Source organism: Aricia agestis, chromosome 18 (assembly GCF_905147365.1).
Source record: "Aricia agestis chromosome 18, ilAriAges1.1, whole genome shotgun sequence".
Taxonomy (NCBI): domain Eukaryota; kingdom Metazoa; phylum Arthropoda; class Insecta; order Lepidoptera; family Lycaenidae; genus Aricia; species Aricia agestis.
Window position 1 is genome coordinate 8,162,255 of NC_056423.1, and position 13,512 is coordinate 8,175,766.

Sequence of the window (13,512 nt, forward strand, 5' to 3'; positions counted from 1 at the left end):
CTCTGTCTGTCTGTCTGTCTCGCTTTCACGCCAAAACTACCGAACCGATTGTAATGAAATTTTGTATACAGATAGTCTAAAGCCTGAGAAAGGACATAGGCTAATTTTTTACTGGAAAAAAGAGTTGTAAGGGGGTGAAAATGCGTAAATTTGTTCAAATTAAGTTAGTCCAAAAATTCACAATAGATGGCGCCGTGCGTCTCCTACATCGCGCTAACGCTTGCCCAACATCTTTCTATAAGAGGTGGTATCATCATACATTTGTTTTTTCGATTTTTTTCGATTGTTATTTCTATTCTACGTTTTTAAATAACTTAGTACTTTATCTATGCAGTGACGTAACCTTAAACCTATCAATGATAAATAGTTTATGGGTAAATTTGTGTAATTGGGGGCCTAAATAAGCTTTAAAATTTGGCATAAAATATAAAGTTTAATTAAAAAAAATGAAATATTATGTGCACACTGCACAGCTGTTTTGATTTAAGGGTACCAGGGTTTTTTTTATAAAAGCTTTTGACACCAATTTTGTTGACATCGCGCGCTATAAACTGAAGTCCACGCGGACGAAGTCGCGGGCAACAGCTAGTATCTTATATCTTTAAACGAGCAAAGATTTTCATGAAATTTAGTATACAGGGGGTTTCGGGGACGATAAATCGATCTAGCTAGGAATCATTTTTAGAAAATGTCATTTTATTCGTGTTTTATCAAAAACTAATAACGAGGAACTTAGTGAATAATCCACAAAGTCGTTACCAAAACAACTACTAAGTTTACTTATTTTCAATGTAAGATATTTATAAATAATCTCAGATTTTAATGATAATAATTTAACGATAAAGTATAAATATTAATAAGCCTTGAAGTGTGAATTGTAATGAACCTAAACGTGCCAATGACTTTAAATTGAATATTAAATAAATTGGCAATGTAAATGAACGTTGTATGTTTCCATTCAGTAAATAAACTTATAAACTTACACATGATGTTTATAGATAATAATTATTAATTAGTACTTAGATGAATATCTATCTAATATCGTTAATAATAAAATTAGAAGATTTTTGTATTTTTACAGCCTTAAATATTATTTTTTCAATTTTTTAATATTTCCAAAAATATAAAGCAAAGCTGATTGATTAGCTGTAGATGAACGCAAAAAGGCAAAAAAGCTTTAGAGTTAGACTTGTAATACCAAATACTCTATAAGATGTAGGCATGTATTAAAGAAGATTTTTTAAATTTTTACCCGTGAAGGTAAAGAAGGATCAAAATACTAATTATTTCACGCTAGCGAAAATATAATAATATTTAAATGACAATTTAATATTTTACAAGTATTGTAGAAGTTGCAACAAAATTTTAGAAATTATGCCGTATAATAAATATTTTAGAATTCTACTTCAGCATCTACTGAACAATATTTAAGCCTACAAGTACCGACGGCAAAGGAAAAGCGTCGAACGGAGTGAATAGTGATATACGTACATACAATATAGTCAAGTTATACTCGGCTTCTTTTCGTAAAGATAAAAATTGGAACATCAACGTCAAAGTTGAAGTTTAGCAATGCTTAAATATTATGGGTATAAAGCTTTAATATTAAAAATGTAACGAATATAATCCAAAGTAATTGTTAGAATATTCAATAAAATCGGAGGTTATGTAGAGTCGAACTTTCCAACAGTCACCGGTCATATGATAATAAAAACAAACATCTAGTCACACCGCAAAATAGAATCTACGAGTATCGAGCTAACGCACACAAGCGAGCGTCGCGGTCGGACTCGCACACAGGCGAGCAGCTGATAGGACGCCACACACACAGCCGCGCGGCCCGCTGGAGATAAGAATCGTTCCATTTTACATCGAGAGTCATGCGGCCGTATACTCACTGGGTTCGCGGGCAGCCTTATGATGACGGCCGTCTTGAATCCTTCCCGGAATGACACCGAAACACAGATAACGAGGATATGCGCACATGCACACTCACACACACGCACGCACGGGGGAATAATTGCGATAATAAACCGTCTTCGGGGCGGCGGCGGGGTTTCGGCGTGCCGGGGCGCGGGGCGAGCTCGCACGAAGGAAATTTTCGGGGGCGAGCTTGGCGGTACTCGGTCGGTCGTGGAGCACGCTCGATTGCGCTAGCGGTGCGCGCGTTTCAGTTGGCGCACGGCGACTGGCGCAGGCGAGGCGCGGCGGGACGAGGCGGGCGGGCGATTTCACCGGGCTGATATTGCGACGGGCGTCGGGCGGCCGCACGTATAGCTATAGCGACCCCCCGCTCGCTGCCGGCGGCGCGCTGCACGCACCCAATCCACTCGCAGACTCTACCAGTTATTTGTTCGCACGCACACACGCTCGCACTAACAAACATGATAAATCAGCTTAGTTCTGCTATGGCTTTAGCTTGTACGTTGTAAATTTCGCTAAATTTATTTAACTTCCAACGTATTTGCGACAGTATACGGGACGTAACGAAATTAATAAACGTCGGGACTCGGGAGCCTCCCGAAATATTATAAAATCATTTCCATTGTTCGATACGGCTGCAAATATTTGCGAAATCATCTCGTGAATTGCGAGGTGCGCCTTCATGTTAAATTCGCTTCAGTTTAATTACGTTTCAATTATTTATTATTATATTTTGTGAACTTTTAATAAATTATATGAGAGCTACGTAACTGTTCTCAGAATATTATTAAGTTTCAGCTTTAAAGGCAATAGAGAGAAAAGAGGTTTGAAGGTTCAAACTTTGCGAGGGTAAGGGGAATTATGTGAAGTTTTCGTCTCTACAAATTTACGTCATCTTATATTATTCAAACGAGGGTATTCGTTCACTCGTACATGCCACGTAAACCGCACATTTTTAGATGTTACTTTATCGCAAGTATACAATAACGAGCTTTTGCCCGCGGCTTTGCTCGCGTTAAGAAGTATTATTATACTATACAAACTTTCAACCCCTTGGGGTTGGAATTTATCAAAATCCTTTCTTAGCGGATGCCTACGTCATATCATCTACCTGCATGCAAAATTTCAGCCCGATCCGTCCAGTGGTTTGGGCTGTGCGTTGATAGATCACTATGTCAATCAGTCAGTCACCTTTGAGTTTTATATATATAGATATATAGATACAAGTCATCAGTCCCTACACTACATTTATGAGAAATTTCATAAATATTGAGAACATTTTCAAACCTAATCAATGCAAGCAAATCAATCAAATTTTCCCTATAACTAGGACATATTAATATGCAACAATACTACATACAGCATACCGCAGTAATATAATGCGATGATCTGCCCCTAGCAACACGCTAATTAGCCAATATTGATCGGATTGTAACACAATATATCTGTGTAATGTTAATGCATCTCATTACTGCTGGCCTATTGGAAATGCGGGTCAGTCGCATTTGCGCACTGGCGTTTGTGTTTACAATATCGCCCGCCGTTACTGCTGTTGCGACGTTCAATTATACGTATTTATGATAAGACCCAACTTTATAGGCACGGTTATGCTAGTTTATTATACTAGTTACTCAATGTTGCTTAAGAGTTTGTATACAGAGGTTCGTTTAGATATTCCGGGGGAACCTTTTTACGAGATAAAGGGTTGAAAAATATACAGCTTATCATCTAGCAGATTTTCCGTAAACATACACCTACATCCTCCAACGTATTAACAACACAATTTAACATTTACGAATAAATCACATTTACAAACGACAAGTATTCAAATGACTGCCCGTACAATTTTCACATTTGCAAATCCATTCCCATACCAATCAGGTAATATAGAAACCTGCAAAGTCAGACTCGTAGGGTTCCGTACTTCCGTACAAAATGGCGAAAAATCGTTGTAAGAAAAATATTGTCTCTCGCTCGATTTTATTATTCTGATTGACTGGTGTCAGTTGTCACTGACAGAAAACAGCTGATCCTTTATAATAGCCGTTTTTTACCCTTTGAATACGGAGTACGGAACCCTAAGAAACAGAATAATGCGTTGATAAGAGCGCGGCGCCGCCGAGGCGCCACACGGACACGAACAAAGGACGCCCATCCGTCTGACTCCCGCATCCGAATCTCAGTTTAAATCAAATGTATCTCAAGAGAATACGTTTCGTATTAACTGCTAGTAAAATTCTATTAGCGTCGTCGATGACGTAGTTTGGATTCCACGTCGTGGACTTTATTTCTAATCAAATATTGATACAGAAATACATTATACAGGACGTATGAAAATAAAATGATACTGATAATACTTCAAGGTGTGTCTCTTATATAGAGTTTACCCTAAAAGTGTTACAATTGACTTCTATGTTTCTATCAAAAATGACGCAACGTCATGAATTTGCAAATTCAGCAATCCCACAGGGAACTCTATAATATTTAGGGACACATGCCTATCTAAGTATAACCACTCTGTTTTTTTACGCTTTGTATTTGTATTTTATATTACATTATACATATTATATTCACTATTATAATAACAATGTTTAATTAGAAATAGAGTACGGCGTACGCATACAGAAACAGTGACTCTACAGTCTACATGTTACATAAATAGTAGCTTGCTCCAGTGCCATCAACTTTCGGGTCAGGATCAGCACTGTAAACATGTGTAAGCATTCAGTTGTTTCAACATGTTCAATTGCAATTCACCATCCAGTATCTGTCACCAACGACTGCAAAATATAAATCGACACTAATTTCTACTTACAGGGTTTAGCTAGCAAACAAGGAAACCAACATTTTGGCATGTCTAAAATGCCAACCATCTTTATCCATCTTCCAATGAATCAAACCAAAATTAAGTATACCTCAACACGTCATTAAGTAAATTAAGTAGGACTTTTAGAACATTGCGCTAGAACTCTACATTTTTTATGAAACCAAAGTGCATGTCTGAGGAAGTCGGTCATTAAACCAGCACCATTAGTATAAATGAAGCAGACCGCAGACATAATAAATGTTTTCAAATTATATCTTAGCTAGTCTTAGCTCGTAGAGTCTCGACTCTCTACAATAGCCTATATTAAGTATTATCTCATATCTCAATTCAATATCAGTTGGAATATGTACCTTCTTTATTAATATAAGTCTATGAAATGGATGTAATTCTTGGCGCGATCGGGCCACGGACGCTCGGAGGTTTTATCGTTAATTTTCCATGTACGGCCGCCGACAGAGCTAAATCACCAATTTCAAACCTTATTATAATAAGAATAAGGTTCACGTGCAGCTCACCGGTCGGTCGGCGTTCATACAAACCAGTTTTATAAGTGGCGACTCGCGCAGGGGCATTGCGAGCGCTCGGCTGGGCAAAATAAAAGAAATATGTTTTAGTAGGTTAGCGAGAGCTCAGGCGGATTCCAGCGAGATTATGCTATTAGTTACATAAATACTGCAGTAATTATATCACACGGCACACCGTCTTCTTCGGTAACGATTGCTTATTCATAAATATTTACAAGCCTACATTTCCATATACATACATGTCCACAATATCATCAAAATAGAGATTCTTCTGGCATTTTTGTTGGCTACCAAGTTTCTTTCTATTCATTCCACAATAGATTAGAGTTAAGTGACAGTATCACAATAGAAATCCGTCATTATATTCCCTGACATCTGTCAGTACCAGTTACCAACTTCTTATTTCCACTGGAGTAATGTTAATCCTGCATGCCCCCATGGCCCATACCATCAACTACAGTGTGTAACAAAAATAAGTGATAATACTTTAGGGTGTGTACGTGTTCCTTGTAGAGAGTACACTGTGAAAATAGCAGCTCTGAAAGGCGAAAAAAAATTTTTCACTTTTGTAGGGGCAAGGGCCCGAGCGTCACGAGTTTCCCCATACAAAAGTGAAAAAAAAAATTTGGTCTCTCAGCGCTGCTACTTTCACAGTGAACTCTCTACAAGGAACACGTACACACCCTAAAGTATTATCACTTATTTTTGTTACACCCTGTATATCAAGTGTAGCACAATTTTCCACACACTGGCGCTAGTGCTACGTGTATGTGTGTGCGTGCTACAGCGCCATCTGCCGCTCGACCGGATGCCCGACCAGTTCGCCGGTGACATCAAACACCTGCAACAGTAACCGCTTCCACCGAGCCACTGACTGGTAAAAACAACCGACCTTCGTCGACCAGCGCCATGTACAAAATATGGTTACCTAACGCAACACGGACCTTACATAAAATTATTATCGTTTATGTTTTTATTTTTGACCACAGCAATGGCATCATACATCTATGTTAAATACTAATACATATTATAATTTATAAGTGGAAAAATGTACGCTCTTCACGCGACAAACTAACAACAACCTAATTTCTTTCATCTTACCATAAGCTAATATTCCCAATGACCTACAAAGGATGTAAAGAAAAATGTAGAGCAATCAGACCCTTGACACGAAACCACACCACACACTCTTTGAATTCGCACACAACCACAAAAAGCACACTCACACACTCGCATACTTCCAACCTCTTGACGTAATCGGGGAGCAAAAGGCAAACAAACAAACCCGAGCACACATCAGACGGGCGGGCAGAGACAATGCGTTACGTAAGACGCGTCAGCGACCCTGCTGCCGTCACTGACCCACATAACACAATTCCGGTATAATAAGCTCTGTTACATCAGTGCCGACCGCCGATCCTTATCAGCTGATAGCGATACCAGAAATCCGCGTGTTGCTATCGAAGCTGGTTACTATCCGCAGGGATTTCCCACAAAAAGGGTAATCAGCATGCTTGGCATGGTCACCAAAGGACGGGTTTCTTTCTAAGGAAGAAAATATTCTTTTAGTGTCTTTAATCTTTCGCATTTATACTGTGGTCATCCAAGCCTGTAGGTGGCTTTCCGTCGTCGCTACGAGCCGTCGCGACCATAGAATTTGCTCAGCTCTCCGACGCGGATGTTCATATTGTTTGTACGCGAACTGTCCGCGCCAACATCAGCGTAGCGTCGAATTATTGTAAAGTGCAATTTCAACGTTTCTGCCTGTAAGACTATTTCAAATAGACAAAATTTGTAAGTACTAAGTATAGTTATGAGTACTTATGAGTTATTGCGATGGAAGACCAGAGCAATCATTTCAAAGAAAAGTAAATTATGTAAAAAATAACGTGTTTCTCAGCAAAATTACATCAATTTTTACGCATCGATAACTTACACAATCCTTTAAAAGATAAAAGAATTCTCAATAAAAAAGCAAAACATCAGTCGGCGAACGGGATAAAAATAAAAGGCCTCTTTATCGCGGAGGGTTATTTATAGTTCTGGCAAGTGACGAAAACTGAATGAACTTTTCTTTTTGTGAGTGACGAGAGGAGCGGACGTGTGTGCGTGTCCCGATGCCGATGTAGGCCACTGTCAAGGCCGAATGTTTAATATAAAGTCTAGCGGCGGGACATTAAAATGGTCGGGGGCCGGACCCCCTCGCCGGGGCGGGTGGCGGCCGCAATCGCTGCACCCGTTATTTATTATCTGAGTCCCGACTCCCGGCTCCCAAGACGTTTGAGTGCCCGTACACAGAATAGGTAGACACAAACGGGAGGCTTTGTATACGCTCGAGAATCCAACGCGTACAAAGTACAGCTCTACAATTCGTACCGCGCTGCGAGCAAGCAAACAAAAGCTACACACGTTCACCTTCTGCCACGGTTTATTCTGTACAGATCTAGGTAATAAAAAGCGAAACGCTCGCACAATGGGCCGCTTATCTACCGAGGGGCCTAACAGCTGACGCGATAATACATTCCTGACCTACTCGCGCCGACCTACACTAGATAAATATTAATTTGTGGGCGTGTGTCGTTATCAGAAAAAGGTAAATCGCTGAATGTCATTATCGCTTCCACGTATCGTAGGTGAACGGGCCGAGTTCTAATCTATCTCTAGTTTTTACCTCCGGCAACGTTGTTTTTCTACGTAATGATATTATAAGTTATAACGAGCCGAGCGCTCAATAAAATTAATTTGAACGTAGAAAGTTTTTTTGCCGTTTCTTATTAAGGCGACGCGACGTCTTGATAATTTGGCTGTAGCGATATAGATTTTTCTCAGCAATGACTAAAGCTAAGAAATTAAAGTTCATTGTCAGTATTCATCATGTCTTTGATTATGATTGGTCAACTTTTATAACACAGAATAATCAATCAAAAAGACCTCTGTAAAAAAAGGGTTTCCTGTTTTGCCAACAGAGGAGAATGATTTCAGCTTCCAAAATTTGTATATAGAGTGGTTCAAGCATACACTTTAATTTGCCCATAGCTTATATGAAATGTATTTATAGTTTTTAAATTACGCGACAAAAACCATTTTGTCGCTTACGCCCTTTCCATTTTTTGCTGTTCCATTGCTTGTTTTGTATGAGAGGCCGGGCCGGCAAAATAAGCAAATAGCAATCTAAAACATATCCATCACGGTTTTTTACTTTAACGCGGCGTCACCTTAAATTGTATAACTTAATTACGCTCTAGCTGCCAAAATTGCTAATTGCATTTTCTTCATTTTTAGGATTCCGTAGTCATCAAGGAACCCTTATAGTTTTGGTCTGTCCGTCCGTCTGTCTGTTCATCTGTCTGTCCGCGGTTTTGCTCCGAGACCGTAGGATCTAGTAAGCTGTAATTTGGCATAAATGCACATATTAATGATGCCGATAAAATGGTACATAAAATCCTAAAGAAATATTTTTTTTATGGTACCTTCCCTACACATCAAGCGGAGATGATTTTTTTTCGCGACCCTGCGAATATCATGCATCAGCTTTGATCTTAGTAAGGAAAATATAATAATATTTATTTTTTCAACCTCAGTATTCATGTCAATTTATGAACAACCCTAGCCCGACTACGCAAATTCTAAGACCATAGTTATTATGAGAAATCTATTAACACCACTTTCCTTCAAATCAGATTAGTTATCCAAACTGCAACTGTAGAACAAACAGAGACTGTCAAAATCAGCCATACATCTCAATGCAGTCGGATAAAAACCCAGATCGATAAACGCCGAGAAACTTACGACTCTCACTTTCAAGAAAGGCTCGGTGTTCACAAGTTCAACACAACACAACACACACAGCACACAAAACCCAGATGAGTGTGACATTCACCCACATAGCGCAATAGGTAATTGTTACACGGCCGTGTCATTTCCATAAGCTTTGCCAAATTCCTAGCGCCGGATGCCATGCCGGGCGGATTACACCGAGAGTGCGAGTGCTAAATTATATTGTCTATTATATGGGTGGGGGGTTATTGATGGGGGTTTAATGATGTGTGACAGCCCCGTCTACCTGCTTACGCAGTTGTATCGAAATACCCATTCTTATGTTTCAATATTATTTTATAGAGTCAAGAATATTTCATGACGATGGTTTTTGTCTTATGGAATTTGTGCGCGAACGAAGTTACGGGCAACATCTAGTAACTCATATTTTTTTAAACATAGCATCAATTATTCAGTGAATAAATATAGCTCTGGTTCTTTTATCGTCAACTAGCGTTGCCGTCATAAAGTGATTTGTGTTTGAAACAAAAACCTTGCTTAGACAGCCGACATTCACATTTCTTTTCAAGCACATTCATTTAATATCACACAGAGGCTTTACGCTTTGCACATTAAAAGGACTCCTATGCCCAGCGGTGGGACACGATAGATTGGCAACGGAACATCAGCGGTTTAACGATCAACCTCCAACGACATTAATGCTCCTTACACATCTATCATCAGTCGGAGTGGCAAGCGCGATCAGCTGTACACGCGTACAGAATCCACAACAAACTCGGCTGGTCTAGTCGAGGGGGTTCCCCGGTTGGCCGGCGGCCAGCAGGAAGGGAATTCCACAAATAAATACCTGATCGTAAAATCTACACTGGTGTTGATTAAAACTATTTCAAGTACACGCTGCGCCCGGCACGGAGCGTGCAACTTTGATGCTGAGGAGTAGACACTAATACAGTGTGTTAGTGTAAACACCGTTATCCTTGAAACCATCAAATGTGCCCGTCAAAATGAACAACTTTTTCTATGAAAACAATGCTTGGAACTCAAAAAAAAAATGCCGTCTTCATACCCATACGGATGCCCAGATCTGCAATTTGTATGGGTATAAAGACGGATTTTTTTGAGTTCCCAGCATTCTTCTCATAGAAAAAGTTGTTCATTTTGACGGGCTTATTTGATGGTTTCAAGGATAACGGTGTTTACACCAACATCTTGTATTATAGACTAGATGACGCCCGCTGCCCGCAACTCTGCTGTCCGGAACCGTACATTTTTCCAGACTTGACATTCTTTTTCTTTCCCGGGACTCAAAGTGTCTCTGTACCAAATTTCAGTAAAATCGGTTCAGCCGTTAGCGCGTCAAGAGGTGACAATTGACAAACAGACAGAATACGATTACATTCTTCCAAAAATGTGCCGTATATGCTATTCATACAGTCTACAGACCGTAGGTGCTATATTTAGATTGGCATATAAGTAATAAAACAACACTTACCAAAATAACATGTGTTAATCTGTAAACCGTAGACAACCATAAAGATTTGTTTCTTCCTTAACCATAATCGAGACAAATTGCTGCCTATGTTTATAATTTCCTCAAGTGGATAATTTTCGAATAGCTCAGACCCATTTATAGAGGCTCTCCAGAAACAATAACGTGTTTGTTCACAACAATTTCCTTTACGATTTTACCTTATACGTTTTCAGCTTTGATAGTCGATGATTTAAGTAACATCAGATACAAATAGAATTGAAGACGTAAGTGGATGAAGTGGGAAAAGTAACAATTTGAAAATTGACATTTTTTGCATAAATGGAATATTTAGGACATAATTTTTTTTTCAAATGATTTAAGAAGTGATCATTTAAGAAGTGATTTAAGTGACAAAAAGTGTAGTCAGTTATAATATTATCCAGATCATGAAGTACTGTAAGATACAAGTTTTGTTCAAATTATAAGGAAGGAATGAGTAATTGCCCTTATATTATTAAATGTTAGTTATCCACTTCATCCCCTTACGTCTTCAATTGGAGGTTTATTTCGACCGAGTTGGAAATACAGAATAAACGTTTTACACCAACAAAGTAAGAGATTGGTCTGATGAAAATAGAACGCTAGTAAATTGTTTATCCGATTGCATTGCGAGTTGCAACTTTGTCAACTGCTTGAATTTTCTTAAGTCCATATTATACAAAGCCAGAGGTTCCCAAACTTTTAACAAAGAATCCCGAATACTTTTAATTATACCTAGTTGGGGTCTTAGTAGACCCCGACAGGGTGTATCAATAATTATTATGCTCTAGTTATGGATGAAGACTTTATTAAATAACTTTATTACCGTATATTTTAGTAATAAATTTACTGCCTACGCATACGGCATATTACACACCTCTATAGTCTATAGTCTATGCGCACCCACACCATGAATGAATTTTGTACGCACTTTTCATCTGCTCCATGAACCACGTGGTTCCCAGCACTTTCCTACAACATTTGCGCAAACAAACTTAAATCATCTAAAACACCGTTCAACATTATTTTACCTCGGAGTTTCTACAAGAGTGGTCCCTATATGTTTGACATAAAGGTGTCACCGTGATATCAAGCAGTATAAATAACTAGCAGGCAGAGCACTGAGCAACAGCGTACACTTGTGGCGCTTCACAATAGATGACGTCCGCTGCGGCGCGGTGATTGATGGTGCCGCCTGACGCCTCGCCCGAGGTCAATGTCACCGCAACACATTGTACCGACACTCTAGAGTCTAGTATCATGACTGTATTTGTTACTTTGCTACTAACTGACCCAACAAACTTTGTTTTGACATATTTATATCTATAATATATGTATATCTTAATATATATATTTCTTGTGTGCGTGTGTATGTGACTGAACTCCTCCTAAACGACTGGACCAATTTTGATGAAATTTTTTGTGACCAAAAACCATTCTCGAATCTCCACGAACACATCGTGGAGATTCGAGAATGGTTTAGATTTACAGTTTGGTCTACTGGAAAATGTTTTTTCAATTAATTTCTTATTTATAAGGAGTTGTTGATTTTGGAATGTTTTACATTAGATCCGGCGGACGGCGCTATCATCGCATTCAATATTATTCTATTTCAATTTTAGTTTGTCCTGACAGATGGTGCTACGATTAATTTGAAAAAAATTTTGTTATTCAATTCATGTGCTGATTAAAATATTAAATAAATAACACATAGGCTACAATTTTAACCGACTTTCAAAATGGGGCAGGTGTTATGTTCGTTTTCTTATATTCAACGATTACTCCGCCGTTTGTTAACCGATTTTCAAAATTTTTCTTTTGCTATATAGGCTATCATCCCAATTTGGTATTATATTCAGAAAAGTGGTGATCTGATGAAGGATCCATAAGTAATCGAGGGAACTCCTCAAAACTTATAGGGAAACATATGGTGACTTCGGTTTCGTGAGAAGTATTCTAAGCATATGCTACCAACAAGTAAGATTTTGCACCGAGATATACCTGGTATACCGTGGTTCGGAAGGTGCTGAGAGAATTCCTGATTCTTTATAGATACAAGTTTGGGAGTTTCGGCGTTGTTTTAAGAACAGAAAGCATATGCTACTATGCAAATTACATTCTTCATCATCATCATCATCATCATCACTACCATATTATACCATTTCATAGTCTTTTAGATCGAGACTCGAGTTTGTCAAGCGATAATTAAAAAAAATCTATATCTACCTAATATTATAAACCTGAAGAGTATGTTTGCTTGAACGCGTCAATCTCAGAAACTACAGGTCCGATTTATAAACTTATCTCAGTGTTAGATAGATCATTTATCGAGTAAGACTCATCATATTTTATCGAGAAGGTTATATTATATTATTACTCTAAGACTAATACGACAGAAGAAACTCAGGAAAATGTGGGAAAAACGGGGGAAATATTTTTTATGGGAAAATGTACCTACGGATTCTGTAAAATTTCTAATTTACGCGGGCGAAGCCGCGCGGGACATCTAGTAAAAATATAAAAATGAATCCATTTCCGCGTGATTTCGAGTCACGAGTTCACGACATCACGCGTAAACGGCTGGACCGATTTTGCTGAAAGAGATTCTTTAAGTCCCGAAGAGGAAACTTGAATATATTTTGTCTCGTGAAAAAATGCACGGTTCCCGCACAATAAACTTTTATTATTTTCGCCTAACCTATTCAATTGATTTTGATGAATTTTGGTATGGAAATACTTTGAGTCTCGGGAAAGGACAAGGGATACTTATTGTCCTGGAAAATGTACGGTTCCCGCACAATAAACTTTTATGATTTTAGTTTACACTATTCAATTTATTTTGTTGAAATGGGCGTAATACTTTATATGGCAAAACAACATTTGCCGGGACAGCAAATGTTGATAATTAATAACAGAAATCATAATATTTAAGTGACGCCTTTATTACACAT

General features: G+C 38.5%; 1 protein-coding gene across 7 annotated transcripts in view; it reads right to left on the minus strand.

The window, feature by feature from the left end:
• The window catches only part of LOC121736137 (trithorax group protein osa), a 132,128-nt gene that overhangs the window by 44,463 nt on the left and 74,153 nt on the right, over positions 1-13,512 (minus strand). Inside the window, exon 1 of one of the 7 annotated variants that reach the window (XM_042127213.1) lies at positions 1,899-2,225. The exons of the other annotated variants lie outside the window; for them this stretch is intronic. The gene's annotated coding sequence lies outside the window, so the exon portion shown is untranslated. Of the gene's footprint in view, positions 1-1,898; positions 2,226-13,512 lie in introns of those variants that run through there. 7 annotated transcript variants of the gene reach the window in all.